Genomic DNA, 26,369 nt, shown 5'->3' on the forward strand with positions numbered 1-26,369 from the left:
TCACATGCAGACAGACCCCCTGAGTGAAACCTGAGCTAGATCCATCCATGTCACAGCAAAAGGAAGGAAGTTGGGTTCTTCTCGTGTGTCGTCTTTGTTCCAGAGTCTCTAGGGGTGTGGCACCAAAACCTTTTGTGCCGGCCGTAATGTTTTGTTTTATTTCAAATAAAGTTTGATCAACTAACATGAGACAGTTCAAACACTTAATCATTTAATGATTTCAATTAAACTTTTCTCCCCAGCTGCAGCCCTAGAGAAATGGCTGGGGTGTGATTATGTCATTAGTGGCAAGTGTCCATTAGTAACCAAGAGTCCATGGAAAGGTTTGGGGAGGGCAGGGGCTCAGCAAAGTGGTGGGGTCTTGGGGAAGGGATGGGATAGATCCTGGCTTGCCCTGACATTTAAAAGGTGACCTTGGGGGCATGTGGCCCCCTGAGCAGCCTCTGATGTTCCCTGCGTGAGCCCCAGAACCAGCCCTGAGTGACGGGGGCAGAGGGGGAGCAGCTCACACATGCCAAGGGGCTGGCCAGGGACAGGACATGAGCCTGCAAGGCAGCAGTGACATCACAAGGAACTTTTTCAGCACCTCAGCTCATTGGTTGGGAGACACTGACCTCACAGAGGGACCATGGCAACAGCCAGGTGGGACAGGCTGCAGGGGTGGGGCATCTCAGAGACCCCCATGGCCTGGCTGCCTGGAATCTCCTTTGTGAGGTTTCCCCTTGAGGAGATTTCCCCTTTCCCCAGGCTGCAGTGGGAGGGGCTGGGGCAGGCAGGGTTACAGGAGGGGCTGGCGCTGAACTGAAGAGAGATCTGGGAGAAGCAAGAGGAAGGGCTGCAAACACCCGATGAGGATGGGATTTGAACCCATGCATGCAGAGCACAATGGATTAGCAGCCCATCACCTTAACCACTCGGCCACCTCATCTGAGCTACTAGGATTTGTCACCAATTACTCACAGCCATCACTGCCAGGAACCTTTGTGCCACTTGCTGGCTGGCCAGGGACACCCAGGGCAGGAAGGTTTTGGCTTTTCACAATGTTCCCTGGGCTGTTGTACAAAGCTCAGTGCTCGTAACAAACACAAACACCCCCTGGCTACATCTACCCTGCAGGCTTCTTACACAAGAACTTTTTTGTGCAGGAGTTCTTGTGCAAAATGTCTTGTGCAAGAGCACGTCCACACTGCCATGTGCTTTTGCGCAAGAATGTTCATGGCAGTGTGCACACTCTCTTGTGCAAGAAAGCTCTGATGGCCATTTTAGCCATAGGGGTTTCTTGCACGAAAAAATCCTGTTGCCCATTCATACTACCTTTTTGTGCAAGAGCTCTTGCACAAGAGGGTTTATTCCTCATGGGGAGAGGAATAACTCTAGCCCAAGAAGCCCTCTTTTCCTACGTTTTGCTGTAAATTTAATTGCTCAAGAACGCGCGTGCAGTGTAGATGCTCCTCAAGTTTATGCACAAGAACGGCCATTCTTGAGCAAGAAGCCTGCAGTGTAGATGTAGCCCCTGGGTGCCCAGAGAGGGGCTGTCTAGTCACAGTCTGTCTCGGCGCGCGCTCTGCAATGGGAAGACGTCCACGGAGCAGGCAGATGGCAGCGGCACACGGCTCTGGTGGGCCCAGCATCCAGAGGAGCGTTTCTGATATGAGTGTTTACTGACAGTGTCCGTCTCTGGTCTGATTTCACAGTGTGGTGAGACACTGGCACCCACAGCAGCATGGATGGGGTGGCTAGAGGGAGTGGCTGGCGGGCGGCCGGTAGAAGCAGTGGCAAGTGGCCAAGGGAGTGGGTGAGCCTCATTTGCATATCTAATGAGCCACCATTGTTGTGGAAGAGGCTCTTGTGCCAGAAGGAGCATCTACACAGCCCCTTCTTGTGCAAGAAAAACCCTCTTGTGCAATGCCACAAGAACCTGCCAGCGTAGACATAGCCCAATTGTTTTCACTGTCAGGGGGCTCAGTGGCCCCTCCCTCTTCCTACTTGCTCTCCCAAACGAGACAGACCTGGCTCCCCTTTCTTTTCCCCCAGCAACTGCCATGCTGCAAAGCAGATATTAGAGACAGCAAAGTCAACATTCCATGAGGCTCTGTGGCGCAATGGAAAGCGTGTTGGACTTCTAAGCTTTGGTGTGCTCTATAACTTGGGTCAGTCATTTAAAGGTTGGGGGTTCAAATCCCACCAGCGTCACTTTAGCTTCTTCCTCCTTTGCAGAGCAGCTTTTACAGAACTGGAAATCCTTAGGCTGACACCAGGATGGGCTTTAGTCCAGACAGTTCCCAGGAGACCCCAGCGAGGGTGGAGGCAAGGGCTGCTCTGAAAGGCTGCAGGTGCCCACAGACCCTTTTGTCCCTCCATGTCTCCTATCTGTGCTGTGCATCACTCAAGCTATGTCTACACTACACTGTTCTTCTAAAAAAGCTAGGTAAATTGTGACCCCTAGTTTGCATAGATTTTTCTGGAAGAAGCTTTTCCAATTTTTGGCCTGTTTACACTGGGCCAAAAGTGGGAAAAAAACCTTTTTTTGTAACATCCCTTCTTCTTCATAAAACGAGGCTCACAAAGGCACCAAAAACGCACGTCTGCTCTTCTGAAAATAATTCGGCAGATGTGTTCCCTGGACTAAAGCGTTGTCTCTGTAGTGTAGACAGAGCCCTGATGTAACATCTTATTTCAAGTGTAGGTGCAGCATAGATAGAGGGTTGACTCAGAGTCCTTAGTGCTGCCTCTTAGACCATGGGACCTACACAAGGCACCTGTGACTCAGCTGGGCCAAACTGGAGCCCTGGCCCAGGCCCACTGGGACCAGCTTTGCTTGTTTTCCTTCCACCCAGAGCCCCCTTCTTCTCCTGGGCTGCAAGGAGCCTCCCTGGGATGCCCTGAGACAGGCACAGGCCTCTGCCTCCCCACAGCCAGCCCCACCCCACAGGCTTTGGCAGAACAAGGGGGGGGAGGCTCTGCTCACCCTACTGAGTCCCACTGAGACGTTGAGCTTTTGTCCTGCCCCACTCAGCTTGGCCTCGCTCCTCTGCCCCATTCCTGCCTCACTTCTCCTTGGGAAAGTCACACAAGGGAAGCAGCAGGAGGAGCCGGCCCCATACGCCAGCTTCCGAGGGCAGGGGAGGCTGAGACACAAGTGTCCATCAGGTGCCTGGCCTGACCCATCTGGCTTCCCCAGGCTGGCACCAAGGGGCATTCTCAGCTGATGTCACCCCCGTCGCATGTGAGTTGGGCTTATCCCAGGCAGGAGGAGCTGCACTTACCCGAGTACCCAGGGGAGCAGCAATAAGAGAAGACCCTGTGTTTGTGCCTGGTTTTGAACCAGGAACCTTTTGCACGTCAGGCAAATGTGATAAGCACTACACCACAAAAACACCCAACACACAACTGTTCTTCAGAGAATGGCACTTGTCTGACTGTTCTGTTCCTGGCTCTTTCTAACACCCTGCTCTGCAGGGGGGGGAATGCACCTTGTGAACACTCCACCTCTTGTTCTCATGGAAGCCACTAACCCGAGCTGCCAGCTCCTCATTTCCTCACCAGCCCCTTGAGATTTGTAGCTCAAAGCTGGAGCTGCTGTGGAAGGAGCTGAAGCTACAGAAGCTGACAGGGGAAAATCAGCAGGCCAAAGCTTATTTTTTCTCCTCCCCGGGCTGATGTGGCTAGAACTGAGGAGAAGAAAATCCTCTTCCCTTCTCCTCAGAAGATGGAAATTGCAGTTGGTTCTCTCTCTGGGTACGTCTAGACTACTGCATTTTGTCGACGGAAGTTTTGTCGACAGATACTGTCGACAAAACTTCCGTCGACAAAGAGCGTCCAGACACATTGAGTTCTGTCGACAAAGCAAGCTGCTTTGTCGACAGAACTCCGTAGTCTGGACGCGATGTCACAGGTAATAACGCCTTCTGTCGACAGAGTTCTGTTGACAGACGGTGTTATGCCTCGTAAAATGAGGTATACCAGCGTCGCCAAAATTGCTGAGTTCTGTCGACGTTATGTCGACAGAACTCAGCGGTAGTGTAGACGCTGGTATACAGGCAGTCCCCGGGTTATGTACAAGATAGGGACTGTAGGTTTGTTCTTAAGTTGAATTTGTATGTAAGTCGGAACTGGTACATATTGTAGGGGAAACTCTAGCCAAACATTTTTTTTAGTTTTGGATAGCATAGGGAAAGGTTAACTCCCCTCTAATGTTTGTTTTGCTGTCTGTTCCCCTGTTCAGAAGATTTCACATCTATTTCTGTCCCTGTGACAAACTCAGGACCAAAGGAGTAATTCATCAAATACCAAACAGCTCTGCACCATGCTTTGAGCTAATAGCTTTATTTCCACACACCACCCAGGGTTCTAGGAGGAGGGTCCTTTTTTTGCTAACACAATGAGGCCAGCACTTTGTTTGTTTTGGTGGAGTCTTTGTTTGCCCAGGGAGCCCAGCATGTATAGGGGGAGGAGGGGCGGAGAGGCTGCTTTTGTCTGCTGTTCGGCAGCCTGTTGCTCAGGGGAGGGGGCAGCCTGTTGCTGGCAGGGGGGGAGGGGGGAGGCGTGCAGGATGCGAGGCCACGGGGGGGGGCAGCGGGCGTGGGGAGGCACTTTTCCTCTGCCCGGCAGCTCTGCAGGATCCCTGTCCCTGTGGCCAGCTGCTGCAGGCAGAGGCCAGTTGGAGCCGGCCGAAGAGGAGGAGGAGGTGGATTCTAGTACCCAGGTGAGCGAGCCCCGGGGACGCTGCTGCGCTCCGGGAGCCCGGCATGTATAGAGGGGAGGAGGGGCAGAGAGGCTGCTTTTGTCTGTTCCGCAGCCTGTTGCTCAGGGGAGGGAGCAGCCTGTTGCTCTGGGGAGGGGACAGCCTGTTGCTGGCAGGGGGGTGGGGGGGCAGCGGGCGTGGGGAGGCACTTTTCCTCTGCCCGGCAGCTCTGCGGGACCCCAGTCGGAGCCGGCGCGAGGAGGAGGAGGATCCTAGGACCCAGGTGAGCGAGCCCCGGGAATGCTGCTGCGCATGTGCGGGAGTTGCCTCACCCTGTTCGTATCTAGGGATCCGACGTAAGTCGGAGCCACGTAAGTCGGGGACTGCCTGTATTAGGAAAATTTTCTTTCACAGCCTGGCTAGCTCAGTTGGTAGAGCGTGAGACTCTTAATCTCAGTGTCATGGGTTCAAGCCCCATGCTGGGCGGTGCCCTTCTTTAACTCACATTCTCAGCCTGTGAGCAATTGGCTCTCAGTTTTCACCAGGGTTTTAGAAAGAAAAAGTCTAGTCCTGGGGTCCAGCTTTAGGAGAACCAAAGAGAGAACCAACTGCAATTTCCATCTTCTGAGGAGAAGGGAAGAGGATTTTCTTCTCCTCAGTTCTAGCCACATCAGCCCAGGGAGGAGAAAAAATAACCCTCCGCCCGCTGATTGTCCCCTGCACCTTCTGGCGCAAGAGCCTCTTCCACAACAATGGTGGCTCATTAGATATGCAAATGAGGCCCACTTGCCACTGCTCCTACCGGCCGCCCGCCAGCCACTCCCTCCAGCCACCCCATCCATGTTGCTGTGGGTGCCAGTGTCTCACCACACTGTGAAATCAGAACGGAGACGGACACTGTCAATAAACACTTGTATCGGAAACGCTCCTCTGGATGCTGGGCCCACCAGAGCCCTGTGCCGCTGCCATCTGCCTGCTCCGTGGACGTCTTCCCATTGCAGAGCGCGCGCCGAGCCAGACTGTGACTAGACAGCCCCTCTCTGGGCACCCAGGGGCTACATCCACACTGCAGGCTTCTTGCTCAAGAATTGCCGTTCTTGCGGAAAAACTTGAGCAGCATCTACACTGCGCGTGCGTTCTTGAGCAACTAAATTTATGACTCAAGAGGCCTTCTTGGGCAAGAGTTATTCCTCTCCCCATGAGGAATAAACCCTCTTGTGCAAGAGCTCTAGCACAAGAAGGTAGTATGAATGGGTAACAGGGTTTTTTTGTGCAAGAAATCCCTCTGGCTAAAATGGCCATCAGAGCTTTCTTGCACAAGAGAACGTGCACACTGCCACAGACATTCTTGTGCAAAAGCACATGGCAGTGTGCACGTGCTCTTGCACAAGACATTTTGCACAAGAACTCTTGCACAAAACAGTTCTTGTGTAAGAAGCCTGCAGGGTAGATGTAGCCAATGGGTGTTTGGGTTTGTTACGAGCACTGAGCTTTGTACAACAGCCCATTCTCAGCTGGTGTTTGCAGCCCTTCCTCTTGCTTCTCCCAGATCTCTCTTCAGTTCAGTGCCAGCCCCTCCTGTAGCCCTGCCTGCCCCAGCCCCTCCCACTGCAGCCTGGGGAAAGGGGAAATCTCCACAGAGACACTCCCAGCTGGGACCCTCAATCCCTTCTGTCCTCAAGGGGAAACCTCACAAAGGAGATTCCAGGCAGCCAGGCCATGGGGGTCTCTGAGATGCCCCAGCCCTGCAGCCTGTCCCACCTGGCTGTTGCCATGGACCCTCTGTGAGGTCACTGCCTCCCAGCCAATGAGCTGAGGTGCTGCAAAAGTTCCTTGTGATGTCACTGCTGCCTTGCAGGCTCATGTCCTGCCCCTGGCCAGCCCCTTGGCATGTGTGAGCTGCTCCCCCTCTGCCCCTGTCACTCAGGGCTGGTTCTGGGGCTCACGCAGGGAACATCAGAGACTGCTCAGGGTGCCACATGCCCCCAAGGTCACCTTTTAAATGTCAGGGCAAGCCAGGATCTATCCCATCCCTTCCCCCACACCCCACCCCTTTGCTGAGCCCCGGCCCTCCTCAAACCTTTCCATGGACTCTTGGTTACTAATGGACACTCGCCACTAATGACATAATTACACCCCAGCCATTTTGCTAGGGCTGCAGCTGGGGAGAACAGTTTAATTTAAATCATTAAATGATTAAGCGTTTGAACTGTCTCATGTTAGTTGATCAAACTTCATTTTAAATAAAGGAAAACATTACGGCCGGAACAAAAGGTTTCGGTGCCGCACCCCTAGAGACTCTGGAACAAAGAAGATACATGAGAAGAACCCAGCTTTCTTCCTTTTGCTGTGACATGGATGGATCTAGCTCAGGTTTCACTCAGGGGGTCTGTCTGCATGTGAAGTACCAGTGACAGCCCCTGTGCTCCTCTGCCCCTCATCAGCAATGCCATCTACTTGGGGGAGAAGTTGTCCTGGGACTTGTGTAAGGGGACTGTTACCTCTTACTAAAACTCTGTGGGAGTTTTTGGTTTGCCAGCTCGCAGTATCAAAAGGGGAAGGGTCCATGAGACTGACAGACCCCAGAGACAATGGAAAGCAGCCAACACTCCAGCTCAGCCTGATTGACAGTTTGGACAGGCCAGTGAGGAAAGTGAGAGGCCAGGCCCGTCCTCCCTGTGAGCTGGGGTTGTTCTGGGTCTCTCTGAGCAAGGAGAGAGCAGTGCAAGCTGTGTGGAGAAGAAGTCCTGCAGCAACAGAGCCAGACACAGACAGCCCAAGGAGTGCAAGCTGTGTGGAGAGTCAGTTTTGCAGCAACAGAGCCAGGCACACACAGCTCAAGAAGCACAGACCCTTTGGTGAGCAGCAGACTGGCAGTGCTCAGAGAAGCCAAAAGGGACAGAGAAGCAACGCAAGGGGCTGGAGACTGACAAGGCAGCACAGCCTGCAGCTGGGTGTGGTGAGCAGCTGGGACCAGCAAAGTGCAGGGAGAGGCTCTGGGCAGGGAGATATCACCAGCCAAGAGGCCCAGCAGGCCAGACTGGGAGAGGGGTCTGGCCACTTAGAGCTTGAGGCTGTGTGGTCACTGCCAGAGCAATCGTGTCCAGCCTGCAGCCCCCCTGCAGCACATCCAGGGCCTTCAAGGGGCCTCTAAGGAAGAGATTGTGAACTGTCCTTACACTCTGCAGACGGCTGTTTTGATGTCCCCGTGCTACAGAGCAGGGCTGTGTGTTCTCATTTAACCATTCTCATTTTTTTCTTATTCTTTTCTCTTTAATGAGTTGATGTTTAATAAATTGTATTTGCTTTCAACCTTATAAAATGATCACTGGGCCAAGAAAGCCTGCAGTGTGAAGAGAGCACCTCGGAGTGGGGACACCCTAACTCCTGCCCCAGCGACTACAAGGTCGGGAATTAAGCCCCAGGAAACCTGGGCCCAGCCTTGTTGGGGTTTCGAGGACTCTGCTACTCAGGAGAGTGGAGGGGGAGCCCTCAGGATCAGGGAAGCCGTGGGGTGAAGGAAGTGGGAGCGGGGACTCAGATCCTTTCACTGGTTCATTTCACCGGGGTGGAATAGAAGCCAGGAAAGTTCCCCACAATAGCGGGACCATTCCCCCGCTTACACATAGGTATTTCCAGAAAGCAGTGTAGTGTAGACATAGCCTGAGTGTTGCTCAGCACTGGTAGGAGACAAGGGAGGGCACCTGAAGAACAACCCCCAGCCCCAACCCCAAGAACCAGCCCTTCCCTCCACCCTCACTGGGGTCTGCTGGGAATTGCCCGGATGCCAGCCCACCCCAGTGTCAGCCTAAGGACTGACTGGTCTGTAAAAGCTGCATCCTGGAAATGAGGAAGCAGCTAAAGTGACTCTGGTGGGACTTGAACCCACAATCTTTTAACATCTCGCTGGGCTCACATTAACCATTACAGCTTAGAAATCCAACGTGCTTTCCATTGCACCACAGAGCATGAAGGCTGCTGAGTTTGATATCTCCACTCTCTGCTTTGCAGCATGACAATTGCTGGGGGTCTGTCTCTTTTGGGAGAGGAGGTAGGAAGAGGGAGGGGGCCACTGAAATTAAAGGATAAGAAGTGAGGTAGAGGTGGAGAATGTGGGCATCGATCCCACTGCCTCTCCCATGCTAAGCAAGCGTGCTACTGCTTGAGGTAATTCCCCTGCCTGCAAAAAAACTTGCTGCCTCACCCACCTTGTTCCACAGCCCACAACGTGCGTGCGGATGCCCAAAGCTCCTTTCTGAAAGGGCCACTTGTGGGACTGACACCCGTGGGCCGGCTAGCTCGGAGGTTTAGGGGACGTGGTGCTCATATCACACAGACGCGTCTTAAGAGCAAGCCCCTTATTTCAAATCATAATGGGCTCGCTATTCCGACGTCCCTGCATGGCAGGAGGAGGGAGGGACGTTTTGGAACAGCGATTTATTTCGAAGTAAGTGCTGTGTAGCCAGCACCAAATTACAAAATAAGCTATTTCAAAATAGGCACATTGATTATTTTGAACTATGGGACGCACCCCTAGTGAGTTACAGGTGAACTCTGCCCCCAGCTCCCTGCTTCACCCACCAACGTACTGACTCCCTCGCTGCCATGGGGCTGTTTGCATTGGCCTCTTCTCTCTGTCGCCAGGCTTCAGCCAGGACTGAGACTCAGGCAGGAGAATGTGACCCGGCTCCCTGCACCTGGGCCCTGCATTTCTCATCCCTTCAGAGACACTTGCTAGTGGAGGAATAAATCACAGTCACATGAGTGTAGATTATGAAACTTTATAGTTGTTGTTGCCTTGGAAACTCCCCACAGACCTTCCCCTGGGGGCCCATCCTGTTGAGGGGCAGCCTGCTGGGGGGAGGCTCTGGCCACTTCATTTCCTCGTGTCTTTCAGGGCTACATCTACACTGCAGGCTTTTTGCACAAGAGCAACTGCTCTTGTGTAAAAACTTGCAGAGCGTCTACACTGCAGGCACGTTCTTGCGCAAGTAACCCAGACAACAGGGCTTCTTGCACAGAAGTTATTGCTCTCCCCACGAGGAATAAGCCCTCTTGTGCAAGAAGTCTTCCACAAGGAGGCAGTGTGGACGGGCAACAGGGGTTTCTTGCTCAAGAAAGCCCGATATCTAAAATGCCCGTCAGAGCTTTCCTGCACAGGAGAGCGTCCACACTGCCATGGGCGCGCTTGCAGAAAAGCACTTCTCTTGTGCAACAGCACATGGCAGTGTGAACACATTGTTGCGCAAGACCTTTTGCACAAGAACTCTTGCACAAAACAAGCCTGCGCAAGAAGCCTGCAGGGTAGGTGTAGCCAGGGGGCTTTTGTGTTTGTTACCAGCACTGAGCTTTGTACAACAGCCCAGGGAACATTGTGAAAAGCCAAAACCTTCATACCCTGGGTGTCCCTGGCCAGTCAGCAAGTGGCACAAAGGTTCCCTGAAGTGCTGACTTCAGGTGATTTGAAAAAAACCCAAACAACTCAGATGAGGTGGCCGAGTGGTTAAGGCGATGGACTGTTAATCCATTGTGCTTTGCATGCATGGGTTCAAATCCCATCCTTGTCGGGTGTTTGCAGCCTTCTCCCTTTCCTCTCCCAGAGTTTCAGTGCCAGCCAAATCTCCACAGAGACACTCCCAGCTGGGACCCTTCTCAAAGGCCATGGGGGTCCCTGAGATGCCCCAGCCCTGCAGCCTGTCCCACCTGGCTGTTGCCATGGACCCTCTGTGAGGTCACTGTCTCCCAGCCAATGAGCTGAGGTTCTGCAAAAGTTCCTTGTGATGTCACTGCTGCCTTGCAGGCTCATGTCCTGTCCTTGGCATGTGTGATCTGCTCTCTCTGCCCCTGTCACTCAGGGCTGGTTCTGGGGCTCACACAGGGAACATCAGGGGCTGCTCAGGGGGGCCACATTGCTAGGAATAAGGGATCTTTTGGACAATGGCTGGTCCTAGGGGTTGGGGCTGGGGGTTGTTCTGAAAGGCTGCAGGTGCTTTTAGACTGTTTTGTCCCTCCCTGTCTCCTACCAGTGCTGAGCAACACTCAGGCTGTGTCTACACTGCACTGTCCTTCTGGAAAAACCTACGCAAATTTCGAAACCCAATGTCTGTGTCTACATTGGCACCCTTTTCCAGAAAAGGGATGCTAATGAGACACTTTGGAATTGCAAATGCCGTGGGGATTTAAATTTTCCCCATGGCATTTGCATGAACATGGCCTCCGCTTTTTTCCGGCTTGGGGCTTTGCCGGAAAAAAGCGCCAGTCTAGACAGGGATCTTTCAGAAAATAAACCTTTTCCGGAAGATCCCTTATTCCTTATTCCTCTTAAAATCAGGACCTTATTGCTGCTCCCCTGGGTGCCCAGGTACGTGCAGGTGCTGCTGCTGACCAGCCTGTACCTGGGATGAGCCCAACTCCCACGTGACAAAGCTGATAATGCCCCTCGGTGCCAGCCTGGGGAAGCCATGACTTGGAGCCGGCTACTGATACCCATGGAAAGCTGATTTTCAGAGGGGTGTGATCAGCCCTTCCTGTGTATCTGGCTTCTTCAAAGGGGATTAATCAGGAGCTAAAAGTTGAAGAAGGAACAGTTAGAAGGTGAATTTCTGTCTCTGGCACTGTCCCACCTGGGGTGACAGTTTCCTCTCACTGATAAAGAATTTACATTCCTCTGCTTCCTGAGACAGTTGGCAAGGATGCTCCACAGTGGTTCTCTCTCTCTCCAGAAGCTGTTCAGACCCCTCCCTACCAAATGCTGGTGTTAGGTGCAGCTCTGAGTGCTAAAAGCCCTGGTGTACAAAGTCAGAGTCAGAATGAAGGGGATGCATTTTGCTCTAGAAGTGACAGCCAGAGGGAGGTGGCTGTAGCAGAGCAGGGTCTGTCTGGAGACAAAGCGGAGCCTGAGGATGAGAAGTCCCATGCGAGGCAGAGACTCCAGAGCAGTGGGGGGCTAGTTATTTGGTTTGGCAAACTGACAGACAATCCCTGAGCATGGTGCGGGCAAAGCCCATGGGGACTACCTAGTGCATCAGATTTTATTATTTTCCTTGTTTGGGGGTTTAGAAATCACGTCTGAGCTGGTGGATTATTCTTATTGTGTGTAACTAAGCATTGCAGCCCAGGGATTTTCCTTGCATAATTAATTGGGGTCCGTTTTTGCACAAGCGGCTTCTGCATAAAGAGGAGCTGAGTAGACTGGGGCTCTTCCTGCCTCCTGCTTCCCCTGGTTCCAGCCTGACCTTGGGCCTGTAGTGCGTCCTTGGCAAGGAATCCTTAGGTTGCTCTGCAATTGACAAAAAGTTTGTGGGTATGAGCTGTCAATCACACTTCTTGGCTGCACAGGCCTTGAGACCCCTCCAAGGCTGGAGGGAAATGGGGAATGGTTGTGTGGAAGAAAACATTGTCCTCACTCTGAGTTTGTAAGCAACAAGTAGCCAGAGGCAGTTTTATTACGAGCTGCAGCAAGGAAAAAACTGGTTCGGACAGGGGGGAAGTCCCCCCCCTCACCGAGGCAGATCTTCGAATACAAGCAATTATGAAGCAGTTTATATACTGTCTATTAAATATAATAACAATAACAATTAGTCTCTTTCCCATTCCAAACACCAATGGCTAACAGTTATTTAGTTCCACCCAGATGCTCCTTCTCTCAAGGTCCCTGCCAGAGTCAGCATTCTATCCTTATCTCCGTATGGAGGCGAGAGGCGAAGGCAGCGTCTAATTACAGATCTCGCGTTGTCAGGCCACAGACTTAGCCTCTCTTGTTAACAAGACCAAGATGGCTGCACACAAATTCCCTTATTCCCTTTTCCTGCCTCCACAGTTGCAACTTGGAATTCAGAGGTGTTGTCCAGGACCATAAATTTGAACAGTTTTGGAGACACTTTTCTTTTTTCCGAAGAGGCTTTTCTGACATTTGACCCATCTACACGGGCGCAAATGTGGGGAAAACCTCCTTTTTGGGAAGAGCCTTATTCCTAATACAATGAGGAATACAGGCCCACTTTCTTGGAAACTGATCTAAAAGAGTCAACCCATTCCATGAACCCAGCAGAGTTTTTCACAAATACAAAAGCTATCCTGGAAAAGCTCCTTAGCAGGGCTGTAGGCAAGTTGGGCACCGTGGTTTAGTTGGCTAAAGCACCTACCTTGTAAGCAGGAGATCCTGGGTTCAACTCCCAGTGGTGCCTTGTTGTAGCCTTTGCTCATCTTTTCCTGTGTGCTTCTGAGACACAGAAGAGGTCTCCCTTGGCCACCCATGGAACTGCTGGTTCAGGAAAAGGCTGATTGGGGAGGAGCATTGGGAAGAAGGAAACCACAATCCTGGAGCAGGTGCAGAAGCTGCTGTGACTGGCACTGGCAAGGCAGGGCTCTGACTCCAATTGCTGAGACAGGAGAGCCAGCACCACATGCCCTTGTTGTTCCCTTGGGGTATCACTGCCCAGAGACTCTGCAAGGGATGCAAATGTAGACACTCAATGTTGGAAATGAAGCTGGGATTTAAATATCCTGCACTTCATTTGCATATTCACAGACCGGTGCTATTTCAAAATACTTTATTTTGCAATACAAAACGCTGTTGAGATTCGCTTATTGCAGGAGAAAACCCTTCGTCAGAACTAACCCTTAAACCTCATTTCATAAGGAGTAAGGGGGATTTTGAAAGAAGGGTTTTCTTTCCAAAGAGCTGTGTCTAGACAGCGCCTGGTAGTTCAAAATAGCAGATTTCGAAATAGCAGCCAGACATGATTATGCAAATCTCCTCTTCATTTGCAATGTCACTCAGCTGAATTTGCATTTCTCTCTGGAAAGAGGAATGACGTGTAGACAAACCCTCACATAGGGGAGATGCAGAGATCAGAATTTCCCCGCCTCCCTCAGCTTGTCTGGCTCCTTTGCCCCATTTCCTGCCTCCCTCCCTGAGCTGACCCAATGGCCGAAAGGGACAGCAGCTGCTGCTGGGTAAGGAGTGGGGGGGAGAAGACCAGTAACAAGACCCTGGAAGCAAGAAGGACCTTCCCTGGCCACCCACCATTCAGTCTGACAAGTCTGAAGGGGGAATTTGACTGACAGTCTCCTCTGGGCTAGAATTCCAGCTCCCACAGCGATCACTGGAAAGGGGCAGCCCAGTAGGGACTGAAAACCACTGCTCCAGGTGAGGTTTGAATTCACACCCTCAGCATGTCTCCTATGCACACTGCTTTATCAATACTGCGCACTGACCCATGGCACCACTGGAGCAGACATTTCAGAGTTTTCTCCAAAGTCCTTACATTGAGAAAGTGAAGCAGCACAAAGTAGAATTGAGCCAGAGGAGCAAGAAGATCAATTCTCAAGGACTTACACAAACCAACATTTCCCCAGCACATCCCCATCAGCCCACAGCCCTGTTCCATATCTAGGGCCAGCACTGGGTGGGCAGTCGTCAAAGAGGCAGCGACTCACAGGAAGAAGTCGGGGGCGGGGCTAATGAGATGATCTTGATTTGTCAATACCAAGCTGTGACCAAAAACAGCAAGGTAAGGATTGAACACCAGGGAAGTTACTGCCACATGCCAGCACCTGCCAAAGCCTGGGATTGAACCAGGGACCTTTAGTCTAATGCTCTCCCCACTGAGCTACTTTGGCTGTGGGACATGGATCTCTCTAGCCTGTAATTCTCTGTCTGGGATGTTTGGCAGCCGGGCCGCACACAGTGCACGTCGTCATGCCCAGCCCAGGAAGGCCAGACTGGCCTTTCCACAGCCCCCTCCCCCACAGCCCAGAGCCAAGGTTCCCTCTACGCCAGGCCTGGGCAATACAGGCCAGCGGGCTGGATCCAGCCCATGAAGCCACCCAACATGGCAGCAAGAAGCCTCAGGCAGATTCCCTGCTCGCCCTGCCCCCACGCACAGCTGAGAGAAGGGGCTGCTGGGCCCTTTGTGTCTCTCAGCTGCAGAGGAAAAGGCTTCATGCCTGGTCCCTGCTCCCAGCTTGTGTGTGGCCAATGGGAGCTGCCAGCTTGAAGCCCTGGCCAGTCCCCACAAGCTCTTATTCACCCAGGCGTGTGACCTGTGCCCCCTGCGCAGGGAAGTAGGGTCCTCAGAAATGTGCTTGGCTGCTGGGAGTGTCTCCCAGCCACCGCCTGCCTCTGGCACCCCAGCCCCTCCCTTCCCTCAACCTGCTGGGCCTCCCTGTGATGGAAAAGGGCAGAGACTTGGCAGATTTCATTAACACAGATGAGGTTGGCTTCCCTGACTGGGAATCGAACCCAGGCCACAGCAGTGAAAGTGCTGGATCCTAGCCACTAGACCACCAGGGAGATGCCTCTGGGCCCCTCAAAGGGAGGTTCCTCTGTCTCCTCACCTGGCTGGACCTTGGTGAGTCGAACGTCCCCCAAGTGTCCCCCAGAATAGTTGTGAGCACAAGGCGGAGACGATCCTGCCAGGGTGGGGGCCAGAGGCTGAGCAGCTCACAAGGGTCATTCAGCAGCAGCACACGGCTGCCATCCCCCAGCCCATCGTGGGCTTGTGCGTCTCCCCCTCCCACCACCCTGCTGGGAACACAAACAGGACTTTTCCCTGGGGAAAGAACAAACTCTCTGGTTTCTCTGTGGGGAATGTAGAACTGGGGAGGGGCTGAGGGAAGAGCCTGGGAGGGGGGAGGAGGTGGGTGAAAAGGGGAGGAAGGAGGAGGGGGGGCTCAGGGATGGGGCTGGGACTGGCGCCTGCCTCGGATGATCCCACTGCCGCATGCGCAGGGACCTCAGCAGCCGTGGGGTGTGTCAGGGAGAGAAGCTGGAGGAGCAGGAGCAAGTTTGGGTTCAGGGGGTGGCTGCTGGGCCTCTGAAGCAGGCGACTAGCAGTTGGCAGCAGCTCTCTGTGCTGGGCACGTGCTCCAGGCCTCCTGGAGATATTGAGCCTCCCTCTGTGGCTGGGCTGGGGAGCCAGGCCCCTGCAGGCAGTCTGGGGGCAGCGGGAATTTGGGCATCAGGTCACCCCATTAGGATGAACAAACATTTTGTTACTAACTCTTTGGCCAACTCAGCTTGCTGCGGGGGAAGGAATTCTCTCTTGTTAACTCTGTGCCCTCAGGAAGGGACCAAACCAAATAGGGGCCAGGCTCCACCTGGGGACTCCAACCTCAATCCTGAGACCAAGGGGTTTACAAGCCAAATAATCAAAGTTTGCTTCACTTCTCCTTCCCACAACCCTGCAGAACCTCAAAGGCCACAGACCCAGCGGCTGGGGGAGCCGTGCACTCCTCTCCAATCAGCCTTTTCCTGAACCAGCAGTTCCATGGGTGGCCAGGGGAGGCCTCTTCTGTGTCCCACAAGGACCTAGGAAAATGTGAGCAAAGGCAGCACTGAGAGTTGAACCCAAGAACTCCTGTTTACTAAACAGGTGCTTTAGCCAGCTAAGCCATGGTGCCCTCAGGATGCTGTTTGGTAAAACTGTTCTATTCTATGGTCCCAGACAACACCTTTGCCTCCCAAAGTGCAGCCAATCCCCATTTCCCTCCAGCCCTGGCACTGTCTGGCACGCTGGGCACAGAAACCTACAGCTCAGTGGGCAGAGGCTCTAACATGCACATCTCCCCCAGCTGCTGGGACTCTAGAGTTGGCCTTGAGGTTTGGCACAGTTGGGAGAGGGAGAAGTGCAGCAAACATTGATCATCTGGCTTGTAAACCCCTGTGTCTCTGGGTCTGGGTTGGAGTTGTGGAAACCATTTCATATTTAGCTAGAAGCCATCTTGTATAACAGAAACCATTTCAGCTTCTTGCTTCTGCACATAGACCAGAGTGAACTTTCTGTCACCCGGTGTGAGAGGCCTACAGGATGGGCTACTGGAATGTGTTAATTGTGCTGGTTGAGAGAGACGCTTCACTCCCTCACACCTGCCCTCTATCTTGCTGAGAACGGGTTCACTTTTCTAAGTTTCATTGATGATTTCTGTAATTGGATGCCTTGACGTCAGACTGTTTGGCTAAGGGTATAAAGATACTAGGGTTGATTGTATTAGCAGCCTTACTGGGCCCGGCTCTGCTGGGAACACGTTTGGCACTTTGTGCCTTATTGAGCAATAAAGCTGTTTATTAGCCGCCAAACCAGAGAGAAGCTTTTGCTTCAACAGAGACCGCAGGGGGCCGGCCTCCTTTGGTTTGGTCCCGTCCAGAGGGCACAGAATGAACAAGAGAGAATTCCTTAACCCCACAGCAATCTGAGCTGGCCAAAGGGTTAGTAACAGAATAGTTTCCCAAGTTTAATCTCAGGCAAAAAAAAAAACCCTCTGTGGTATTGTGGTTTTTGTGTTTTCTTAACACGCAGCAAGTCCTTAGTTCAAAGGCAGGTAGAAACACGGGCTCTTGAGGTGTCGTTTCTGATGGGACAGGCATGTTCTACTCTGAGCTGGGGGTCTTAGGGCTTGGGTAGCTTTCCTTCTTCTTGCTGGTCTCCTTCTTGGACCCCAGTTTATATAGTGAAAATTGAGTTCTGCTTAGCCATATCTTAATCAATTATTTTAGCATAATTTTACTAACCAGTCATAAGATACTATTGTGATTTACCGAACCAATCGTACTCCACCACCTTAGTTGATTTACATGTAGCAAAATTAATTATACAGCAGACAGAAACAGATCCAAACCAGACAGCGACCACACAGACAAACAATAGGAAAGGGAGGACAAGAATCATAGAATGCCCATTGCACAACCACAACTATTAGTAAGCAGTCTTTTGCCAGTCAAAACGGTGTTTAACTAAGTTTTCTCTACCCATCTTGAGATCTGTTTCTTATCTGGTACCAGTGGGTGCCATTAGGACAGGATCCCCTTCTCACAGTCTAGTCTGACATTATTTCAGTGTCATTTAGCTGGAATATGAGCATGTGACTCCAGGCTTTACAGCTAATTGCTGCTGCTCTTCAGTCTGGCTGCAGAAGAAGGCTTTAGTTTACACCTGCTGAATAGCGACAGGCCTTCCAATAGGGTTACAGCAGAACCATATTGTTACAGATGACCTTTCCAGGCCAAAGATAGAAGGAAACCCTCAAAGGTGTTTCTAGACCAAGGTTCATTCAAGTGATTTGTTTTTTTGTGGACCTGCCCCGACCGCACCCCTAGAGACTCTGGAACAAAGAAGACACACGAGAAGAACCCAACTTTCTTCCTTTTGCTGTGACATGGATGGATCTAGCTCAGGTTTCACTCAGGGGGTCCGTCTGCATGTGAAATACCTGTGACAGCCCCTGTGCTCCTCTGCCCCTCATCAGCAATGCCAGCTGCTTGGGGGAGCAGTTGCCTTGAGACTTGCAGAAGGGACAACCTGGACAAAGGAGCATTCTTCAGGTACCCTTCAATAGCTCAGCTGGCAGAGCGGAGGCCTGTAGTGTGTGCTTGGCAAGTGATCCTTAGGTTGCTGGTTCAATTGCGGCTTGAAGGAGTGATTCTTTTTCCTCCAGCCTGGCCTTAGCAGAAAGCAACCAAGGTGGTTGCCTTGGGTCCATGTCTTCAGAACCCTACACTGCAATTGACAAAACAATGGTGGGGATGAGCTACCAATCACATTTCTTGGGCTGTGCAGGTTCTGTCCACACACAAAAGTTCTTTCAGAACAATGGCCGTTATTCCACAACAACAATGCAAGAGTCTACACAGCAATTCCGTTATTTTGAAATAATTCTGAAGTAACAGATAGCTTATTCTGACTTCTGCAAACCTCATTCTACGAAGAATAACACCTGTTCCAAATTAGCTATTTCAAAATAAGGTCTGCGTAGCTGCGCCACTGCTGCTAGTTTGAACTAGCCTCTTCCTGGGGACATTCTAACTTATTCTTCTGAGACAGCTCGTCTACACGAGTGACAGATGGCAGAACAAGGAGCAATGGTCTCAAGTTGTGGTGGGAGAGGTCCAGGTTGGATATTAGGAAAAACTATTTCACTAGGAGGGTGGTGAAGCACTGGAATGGGTTCCCTAGGGAAGTAGTGGAGTCTCCATCCCTAGAAGTGTTTAAGTCTCGGCTTGACAAAGCCCTGGCCGGGTTGATTTAGATGGGATTGGTCCTGCCTGGAGCGAGGGGCTGGACTTGATGACCTTCTGAGGTCTCTTCCAGTTCTATGATTCTATGATAAGGGGATGGGTTGATGAGATGATATGATCTTGGTAACTAATTGACCATTCATTTTCAGTGGGAAATAGGTCAATGGAGGGATTATAGGAGTTACTACAGAGAATTTCTGGGTGTCTGGCTGGTGAGTCTTGCCCACATGCTCAGGGTTTAGCTGATCGCCATATTTGGGGTCGGGAAGGAATTTTCCTCCAGGGTAGATTTGCAGAGACCCTGGAGGTTTTTCGCCTTCCTCTGTAGCATGGGGCGCAGATCACAGCTGGAGGATTCTCTGCATTTTGAGGCCTTAAAAGTATTTGAAGGCTTCAATATCTGAGATATAGGTGAGAGGATTATTCTGGCAGGGGTGGGTGAGATTCTGTGGCCTGCACTGTGCAGGGGGTCAGACTAGATGATCATAATGGTCCCTTCTGACCTGAAAGTCTATGAGTCAATGAGTACACTGGGGAGCCTGCCTCGGACTATTCTGAGGTTTCCCTGTAGTGTAGACATGCTAGTTCGAAATAAGCTATTTTGGAATCACTATTCGATACCAGCTTATTCCAAAATAAATGTGCCGTGTAGTCGTAGCCAGAGGGGTGAAGCAGCAGGATGGAAGCCAGAAGTGCAGCGGCCAGACGGAAAACTGAGTATCCCAAGTACCCACACACACTGTACCATAGTGGTCCCATGGTGTAAGGGGCAGCACTCAGGACTTTGAATCCTGCAATCTGAGTTCAAATCTCAGTGGGACCTGCTGGTTTGAGCTTGTTAATGTGAGGTTTTTCACACTGCTATGTCTATGCTGCAGGCTTTTTGCACAAGAACAGGAGATCAGTCTCCCAAAGTAGTGATGGCCAATTGGTTAAGGAGTTTGATTAGAAACCCCTTGTAACCTCACTCCTGTAACAAGTCTGTCTCCTGTGTCCCTCTCCACCTCAGTCCCAGTGTGTGCGTGATTTCATATCTGAAGAAAGTCCTCCTCCCTTTTCCCCTGCCAATCCTTCCCTAGCAAGCTGTACCCTTCTGTGCCAATATTCTAGTTGTGTATTATCCCACTAAGTCCCTGTGATACCAACTTTTTCCTGCTTATTACCCATAGTCCTGTGTGTCTGTACCAGCATCTAAGACACAGATTAGATTTTGCTTCCTAGTGTTCCCGCGTCCCTCCTTTATCTCTGCTGTTACAGCCCCTGCTCTCTCCCATTTCTGGCCTATCTCCCAGGTGTCCATGTGATTCACTTACCTGTGGGCTTTGCCCCCATCAGACCTACTCTAAAGTGTCCCCACTAGGTTAGCCAGTCTGCACCCAAATACTCTTCCCTTCCTCCACAGGTGAACCCCACCCCCTGCTGAGCAGCCCTTCCTGCAACAGCATCCCATGGGCAAGGAAGCCAAAGTCCCCTGCCCACGGAGCTGTAGCTTTCTGTGCCCAGGGGGCCAGACGCTGCCAGGGCGGGAAGGCTGAAGGGAAATGGCTGCATGTTGGGAGTCAAAGGTGTTGTCTGGAACCTTAAAGTAGAACAATTTTACAGCAGTGTGAGAGGGGGATGCCAGGCTTAGCTGGCTAAAGCACTTGCCTTATAAACTAGAGATCCTGAGTCCAACTCTCAGTGGTGCCTTATTGTAGCTTCTTCCACTTCTTGTCAGCTCCCTGCAAATTACCTCGCAACGGTCAGTGAGGGGGAGTGTGGATAAACCCAGCTGTGCTGTAGAGCGGCTGTTAGGTGTGGAAATTGATGGGCTCCTTTGGCCTCCCAGAGCAACTCACTCATGTAAGAAAACTGCAGTTGAAGGTGTTTGCAGGGGAGCCAGGATGGCTGAGCTGTCTAAGGTACCCGACTCAAGGTTCTGTTTTTCCCTCAGTGGTGTGTTCTGGTCTCTGAATGGAGATGTGGGTTCAAATCCCACTCCTGACACATCCTCCATTTTGTATCTAGAGAAGTGACCTCATTTCTCTCTCTCCCCTGCTATTGTAGGATCCCTTGCTCAGCATTTCTCTTAGGCTGCATCTACACAGCAGCGTTCCTTGGCATAACGGCCATTACACTGCAATAACAATGGGAGCGTCTACACAGCAATTCCATTATTCCGACGTCTGTAACGCTCCATCCAGACCAGTGGTCTGAGGAGCCAGGAGGTTTCCAGGCTGCAGACAGACAAGCCCACAGGCAAAGACAAAGCAAAGTCCCAGCCACTTCCTGCTCAGCCCAGCGGGGTCTGTGTGTGGCCCCCAGACCTTTTATTTGCTGTTGCCAAGTCACAGGGGCCCAGATTCTGCAACACTCACAGGCCCCATAGGAGGGGGCTGGTTTAATGCTTCACCCCATGGCCCAGCAACAAGCCCCCAAACTCCCTCTCCCTCTGTGCTCTGAGAACCCAGTTTGATGAGAGTCCTGCTGCCTGAAACTCTGTTTGGTTGAGACGCCAGAGCCCTCCCTTGGGCTGCCTGGCATGTGGGGACTCAGGTCTAGTGGTGGATTTGCAGAGTCCCACAACAGCTGCTGCCAGCCTGTGGATGTGCACGTCTGTCTGGGATTACTGGGCACCAGCCTGACTGGGTGAGTCCCGGATTCTGTTCCTGCCAGGATGGACAAAGCAGCAGGGAGAGAGGAGCTTCACTAGCTCAGCAAGGGCAGGTGTTCTGAGGGGGCTGGCTTGATGCTGCTCTAAGGAGAGCTCCTTTTTCTGTCTCCAGTAGAGGAGGGGCAGGACTTGCTGGCTCCAAGGTGGAGCAGCAGGGCAGACAAGGCCCTTCTACGATGCACACCTGGGCTCTTCACAGAGGAGCCAAAGAAGGGACAAGACTCAAGAACAAAGGCTTTTGCCAAAGCCTGGGGTTGAACCAGGGACCTTTAGATCTTCAGTCAAACGCTCTCCCCACTGAGCTACTTTGGCACCTCAGCTAACTATCTTCCCACCCACCTGTCAGCTCACCTGCCCCCCCAGTATGTCTCCACTGCAAATTTTGCTTGCACAAAAAACTCCCCCCGTGCGTGTGGCTGGCAGTGGTTGCTAGATGGATCCATTTACATGTAGCTTTACTGAAACCCCCCTCGTTTCTGCCTTGAGCCTCCCCCAGCCCAAGGGATGGTGCCCAATAGAACAGGCCCTGTAAGAAATGTGTCACTTTCACCCCTGGGAGCAGCTCAGCCATGCAAAGGGGCTGCCTGGGGCAGGACATTAGCCCTGGAGGGCAGGGGTGGGTGTGGCAGTGACATCACAAGGGCCTTTTGCAGCCCCTCAGCTTATTGGATAATGGAGGTTGGGAGGTGGTGACCTCACAGAGAGTCCATGACAATGGCCAGGTGGGACAGGCTGCAGGGCAGTGGCCATCTCAGAGACCCCCCCCCCCCCCATGGCTTTGCTGCAGGGAGTCTCCTTGAGATCTGCTCCTGAGGCCAGAGAGAGAATGGGAGTCACAAGAATGAGTGTGAGGAAGAGGCTTGTTGGAACCCTCTCCTCCCCCATCAACTAACTGACCTAGAAGACAGACGTCCCTGTGGAGAAGGGAAGAGTCACTAAAATGTCTAAAAGCTTGACAGTAGGGGCATTAGCTCAAGTAGTGGAAAGCTTGCTTAGTATGTGAGAGATAGTGGGCTTGATACCCCCAGTGATTAGCAGGTTCCTTTTTGTTTTTGCAAGCAGAGGGCCAAGTGGATGCAATGACCCCTCCCTCTTCCTACTCACTCACCCCAAAAGCCACCACGGCTTAGCTCCGAATCTGTAAACCTCATTGCCTGAGGGATAACGCCTCTTCCGAAATAGCTATTTTGCTATAGCCGGAGTGTGGCTGCTCCACTGCTGCTATTTCAAAATAGCTCCTCCCCAGGGCCATTCAAAGTCATTACTCTCTAGGGCCTCTTGGGGCTCTAAGTTGAGGCTTCCCTGCAGTGTGGACGTGCTACTTTTGAAACAAGCTATTGAAAAACAAGCACACTGTGTAGACGAACCCTGAGAGCTGAGTGAAGCTGTTAGTGTCCCTGCTCCTGGCACAATCCCATTGGCTGGTTTCTGGCCATGTGAAGCACCATTCCCCCTCCATTCAGGCTCTTATTCACCGACCCACATAGCCCCTGAAGCCTGTGTGGGAGCAGGGCAGGCTGCCTGAGAAATGTGCTGGGCTGCTGGCGAGGAGTCAGCCAGGTAAGTCTCCCAGCCAAAGCCTGCCTCTGGCACCCCATCCCCTCCCTTCCCTCAACCCTGTGGTACCCCACATAAACCAAACCCTCTGCCCCCCTCCTGAACCCACACCCCTCCCAGATCCTGCAGCCCAGTCCTCTGCCCCAGGTCACAACCCAACCCTCTGCAACCATTCCTGCAGCCCAGTACTCTGCCCCAAACTCCTGTCTGCAGCCAGCCTCCATCCCAGACCCACACCTCCTCTGTTAATAGCATGGAAAAGTGCAGCCCTGGGAGTGGTTCCCAATTCTTGCCCACCCCTGCTCTAAGCTGTGCAGCAGCCCAGCCCTACAGCTGCTTAATGAGCCCTGCCCAGCCAGGGGCTCAGGACTCTGCCCACGGAGCTGCCATGTCATCTCCACACACCAGGGAGACCTGAGTCAAGATAGTGCCCAGCAGAGCCCAAGGGAAGGGCTGGTATTTGGGGGTGGGACTCACAGCTGTTCTGAAAGGCTGCAGGCGCCGTTAGACCCTTTTTCCTTCCCTGTCTCACCCCAGCGCTGAGCAACACTCAGCGTCGGTCTGAGCATCCGTCCTGCTCTGGGACGTGTCTCTGTGGCAGGAACCTGCCCAGGCGGCTCTCGCAGTGAGGCCCCTCCCTGGCAGCACCGAGCAGTGAGAGCTGAGTGAAGGGGGAGGCAGGACCAGGGGGAGAAGGCTCCATGACTGTGTCAGAGGGAGGCTCTGTCCTGGCCAGTGGGGAATTGTTGCCTCTTCGAGGGGCCCAGACCTGGTGGGTCATTTCCCCAGGTTACCAGTTCTGTGTTTTCTCCTTCAACAACAAAACTCAGCAAGTCACCAAACCAAACAACCCATGGCCAGCACGGGGCTTGAACCGACTAGCTTGGCATTATAAGCACCATGCTCTAATCAACTGAGCTAGCCTACCCATGCAAATGCACTTCACCCATGGCCCTTTCAGCAGCTAAAGTGTATGTTTGGCAGGGGTGGAAGTAGTCATCCCAGCAAACGTTTCTGTGGCTAACATGAGGCTTAAACTCATGACCTTGGCGTTATTAGCACCATGCGCTAACCAACTGAGCTAGCCGGCCTATGCAAGTGCAGTTCACCAGTGGCCCTTTCAAGAAAGGTGCCTCAGACCACTGCAGCAATGTCTCTGCAGCTGCCAATGGCTCTTCTCTGACAGGGCCACTAGCGACTCTCTGTGATGTTGGCTGACTAGTCCAGCTGGTTTGAGGTTTGGTCAAGGTGGCTGGCGGCCAGCATGGCACATGGAGACCCAGGACAAAGAGGCAGCCGGAATCTCTTGCTGCCAGCACCTTGCCTCCCAGCTTCTTCCCTGCCAGCAGCAGCCACAGCCCCTTTTGACCCCTGGATCAGATGCACTTTTCCAGTTGAGCTAATTCTGCTCCACCTCCAACCTGTCTCCAGTCAGTGCTCCTGCCATGGCCAGGCACAGGAGGGCTGGGGCCTAACAGCTTTTCACCCCAGTTTTGTTGGAGGCCATGTAGGAAGGGGCCACTGCAGGTGCACAACCCCCTGGCTTGCTGTGTCTGTGGAAAGGGGGGAGAGGACACACACTTGTCACTGGGGAACAGGGCGCATGGATCCCACTCGTTCCTGCAGAAAATGAAACAGGCTGAGCATTTTGCAGAGAACAGGCCAGAATGCTGCTGGGAGAGGCTCCATCATGCACAGACTCTGCGCAGGGCCAGACTGCTGGGAGGAGGCTCTGGCCATGGACTTTCCTTCCCTCTCTGTTACCTCCTGCACCTGGGGCTGAAAGGGACGTGGGCTGCAGGCTGGTCCTGCCCAGCTGCCTTCCCCAGTTGGAGGATAAAATGCTCATGGAAGGGCTCACAGGTTGTCCCCAATGCACTGGCCCAAGGGCCTGAATTCTTGCTGCCCCTGGGTGCACCCAAACGCCCCTTCTGGGGGGCAGGCTCCCCAGATCACACCCCTCTTGTCACTTTTGGTGCCATGATAACAAAGCCTGCAAAGGAGTTTGAATTCCCTCCATCTCCCCTTGCTGCTTCACTAAAGAAATCGTGATATCGGCCCCTTCTCCTGTCCCTGGAGAGATGGAAATGGGGCTGTTCCTTGTGGGGAAAGAAGTGGGTGTGTCAGGAGGGGGATTTGAGCTCAACTCTCCCAACAGACCTGAACCCCTCATTAGGGGCAAGAAAGAGCCTTGAGTCAGGAACTTGAGAACACTTGGCTTGTTCTATGCTGTGATGGGGTGTGAACAGACTTATTGCACAGAGTCTGGCTCAGTTGGTAGAGCATGAGACTCTTTGGCTGTGTCTACACTGGCCACTTATTCCGGAAAATCAGCTGCTTTTCCGGAATAACTTGCCAGCTGTCTACACTGGCCCCTTGAATTTATGGAAAAGCACTAGACAATCTACTGTAAGAAATCAGCCGCTTTTCCGGAAATACTATGCTGCTCCCGTTCGGGCAAAAGTCCTTTTTCCGGAAAACTGTTCCGGAAAAGGGCCAGTGTAGACAGCACAGTAGTGTTTTCTGCAAAAAAGCCCCGATCGTGAAAATTGGCCACGGACGCTTTTCCGGAAAAAGTGTTTTTCCGGAAAAGCATCCTGCCAATGTAGACGCACTTTTTCCGGAAATACTTATAACAGAAAACTGTTCGGTTTTAAGCATTTCCGGAAAAGGGTGCCAGTTTAGATGTAGCTTTAATCTCAAGATCATGGGTTCAAGCCCTATGCTGGCCTGTACCCTTCCTTAACCTACATTCTCAGTCTACTAGCAAATTCCCTCTCAGCTTTCATGAGGGTTTTAGGGGGAAAAAAAGTCTTATCCTGGGTTCCAGCTTTAGGAGAACCAACTGCAATTTCCATCTTCTGAGGAGAAGGGAAGAGGATTTTCTTCTCCTCAGTTCTAGCCACATCAGCCCTGGGAGGAGAAAAAATAACGCTCCGTCCGCTGATTGTCCCCTGTCAGCTTCTGTAGCTTCACCTCCTTCCACAGCAGCTCCGGCTTTGAGCTACAAATCTCAAGGTGTGGGGGCCTGAAAGTTTATTCTTTTGATATTTGTATTTTAGGTTTAGTAATGTAGCCATTTAGGTATCTATCTCCTCTATTTCCTTGTTTAAAAGTGTAGTGATGAAAATAGTAGAGTTTTGCTATTGCGTCTGTGTTAATGAGACTAGAGCAGGGGTGTCCAAACTTTTTTCAAAGAGGGCCAGATTTGATGAAGTGAACATGTGTGAGGGCCAACCATTTTGCCTGACATTCTTTGAACCATTAAAATTAAATGCAAATTAACTATTTTATGCAAAGTTTATTGCAAACGGCATACTTTTCATTTCGTCACATGGATGACAAATCTAAACAGGTGTTAAATCACTCTGCCTTTCATATCTGAAGGCCAGATGAAAAAAAAAATCCAGGAAGCTGAAATATATGTCAGGAACATTGTAAAGTACATTACATATTAT

At 52.0% G+C, this 26,369-nt stretch overlaps 8 non-coding genes across 8 annotated transcripts; 4 read left to right on the top strand and 4 right to left on the bottom strand.

Moving 5' to 3' along the window:
• Positions 1 to 846: 846 nt before the first annotated feature.
• On the bottom strand, positions 847 to 928 carry TRNAS-GCU (transfer RNA serine (anticodon GCU)). The gene has a single exon. It is a non-coding gene; the product is annotated as a tRNA-Ser (tRNA).
• A 2,376-nt stretch (positions 929 to 3,304) lies between these two features.
• Positions 3,305 to 3,377, bottom strand: TRNAV-GAC (transfer RNA valine (anticodon GAC)). Its single transcript has one exon. It is a non-coding gene; the product is annotated as a tRNA-Val (tRNA).
• Positions 3,378 to 5,097: 1,720 nt separating this feature from the next.
• TRNAK-CUU (transfer RNA lysine (anticodon CUU)) lies at positions 5,098 to 5,170 on the top strand. Its single transcript has one exon. It is a non-coding gene; the product is annotated as a tRNA-Lys (tRNA).
• A 4,999-nt stretch (positions 5,171 to 10,169) lies between these two features.
• TRNAN-GUU (transfer RNA asparagine (anticodon GUU)) lies at positions 10,170 to 10,251 on the top strand. The gene has a single exon. It is a non-coding gene; the product is annotated as a tRNA-Asn (tRNA).
• Positions 10,252 to 12,796: 2,545 nt separating this feature from the next.
• Positions 12,797 to 12,870, top strand: TRNAT-UGU (transfer RNA threonine (anticodon UGU)). The gene has a single exon. It is a non-coding gene; the product is annotated as a tRNA-Thr (tRNA).
• A 2,039-nt stretch (positions 12,871 to 14,909) lies between these two features.
• TRNAE-UUC (transfer RNA glutamic acid (anticodon UUC)) lies at positions 14,910 to 14,981 on the bottom strand. Its single transcript has one exon. It is a non-coding gene; the product is annotated as a tRNA-Glu (tRNA).
• A 4,471-nt stretch (positions 14,982 to 19,452) lies between these two features.
• Positions 19,453 to 19,524, top strand: TRNAQ-UUG (transfer RNA glutamine (anticodon UUG)). The gene has a single exon. It is a non-coding gene; the product is annotated as a tRNA-Gln (tRNA).
• A 2,069-nt stretch (positions 19,525 to 21,593) lies between these two features.
• Positions 21,594 to 21,666, bottom strand: TRNAF-GAA (transfer RNA phenylalanine (anticodon GAA)). Its single transcript has one exon. It is a non-coding gene; the product is annotated as a tRNA-Phe (tRNA).
• Between the last annotated feature and the right edge of the window lie 4,703 nt (positions 21,667 to 26,369).

This window comes from Pelodiscus sinensis, chromosome 26 (genome assembly GCF_049634645.1).
Source record: "Pelodiscus sinensis isolate JC-2024 chromosome 26, ASM4963464v1, whole genome shotgun sequence".
Classification (NCBI taxonomy): domain Eukaryota; kingdom Metazoa; phylum Chordata; order Testudines; family Trionychidae; genus Pelodiscus; species Pelodiscus sinensis.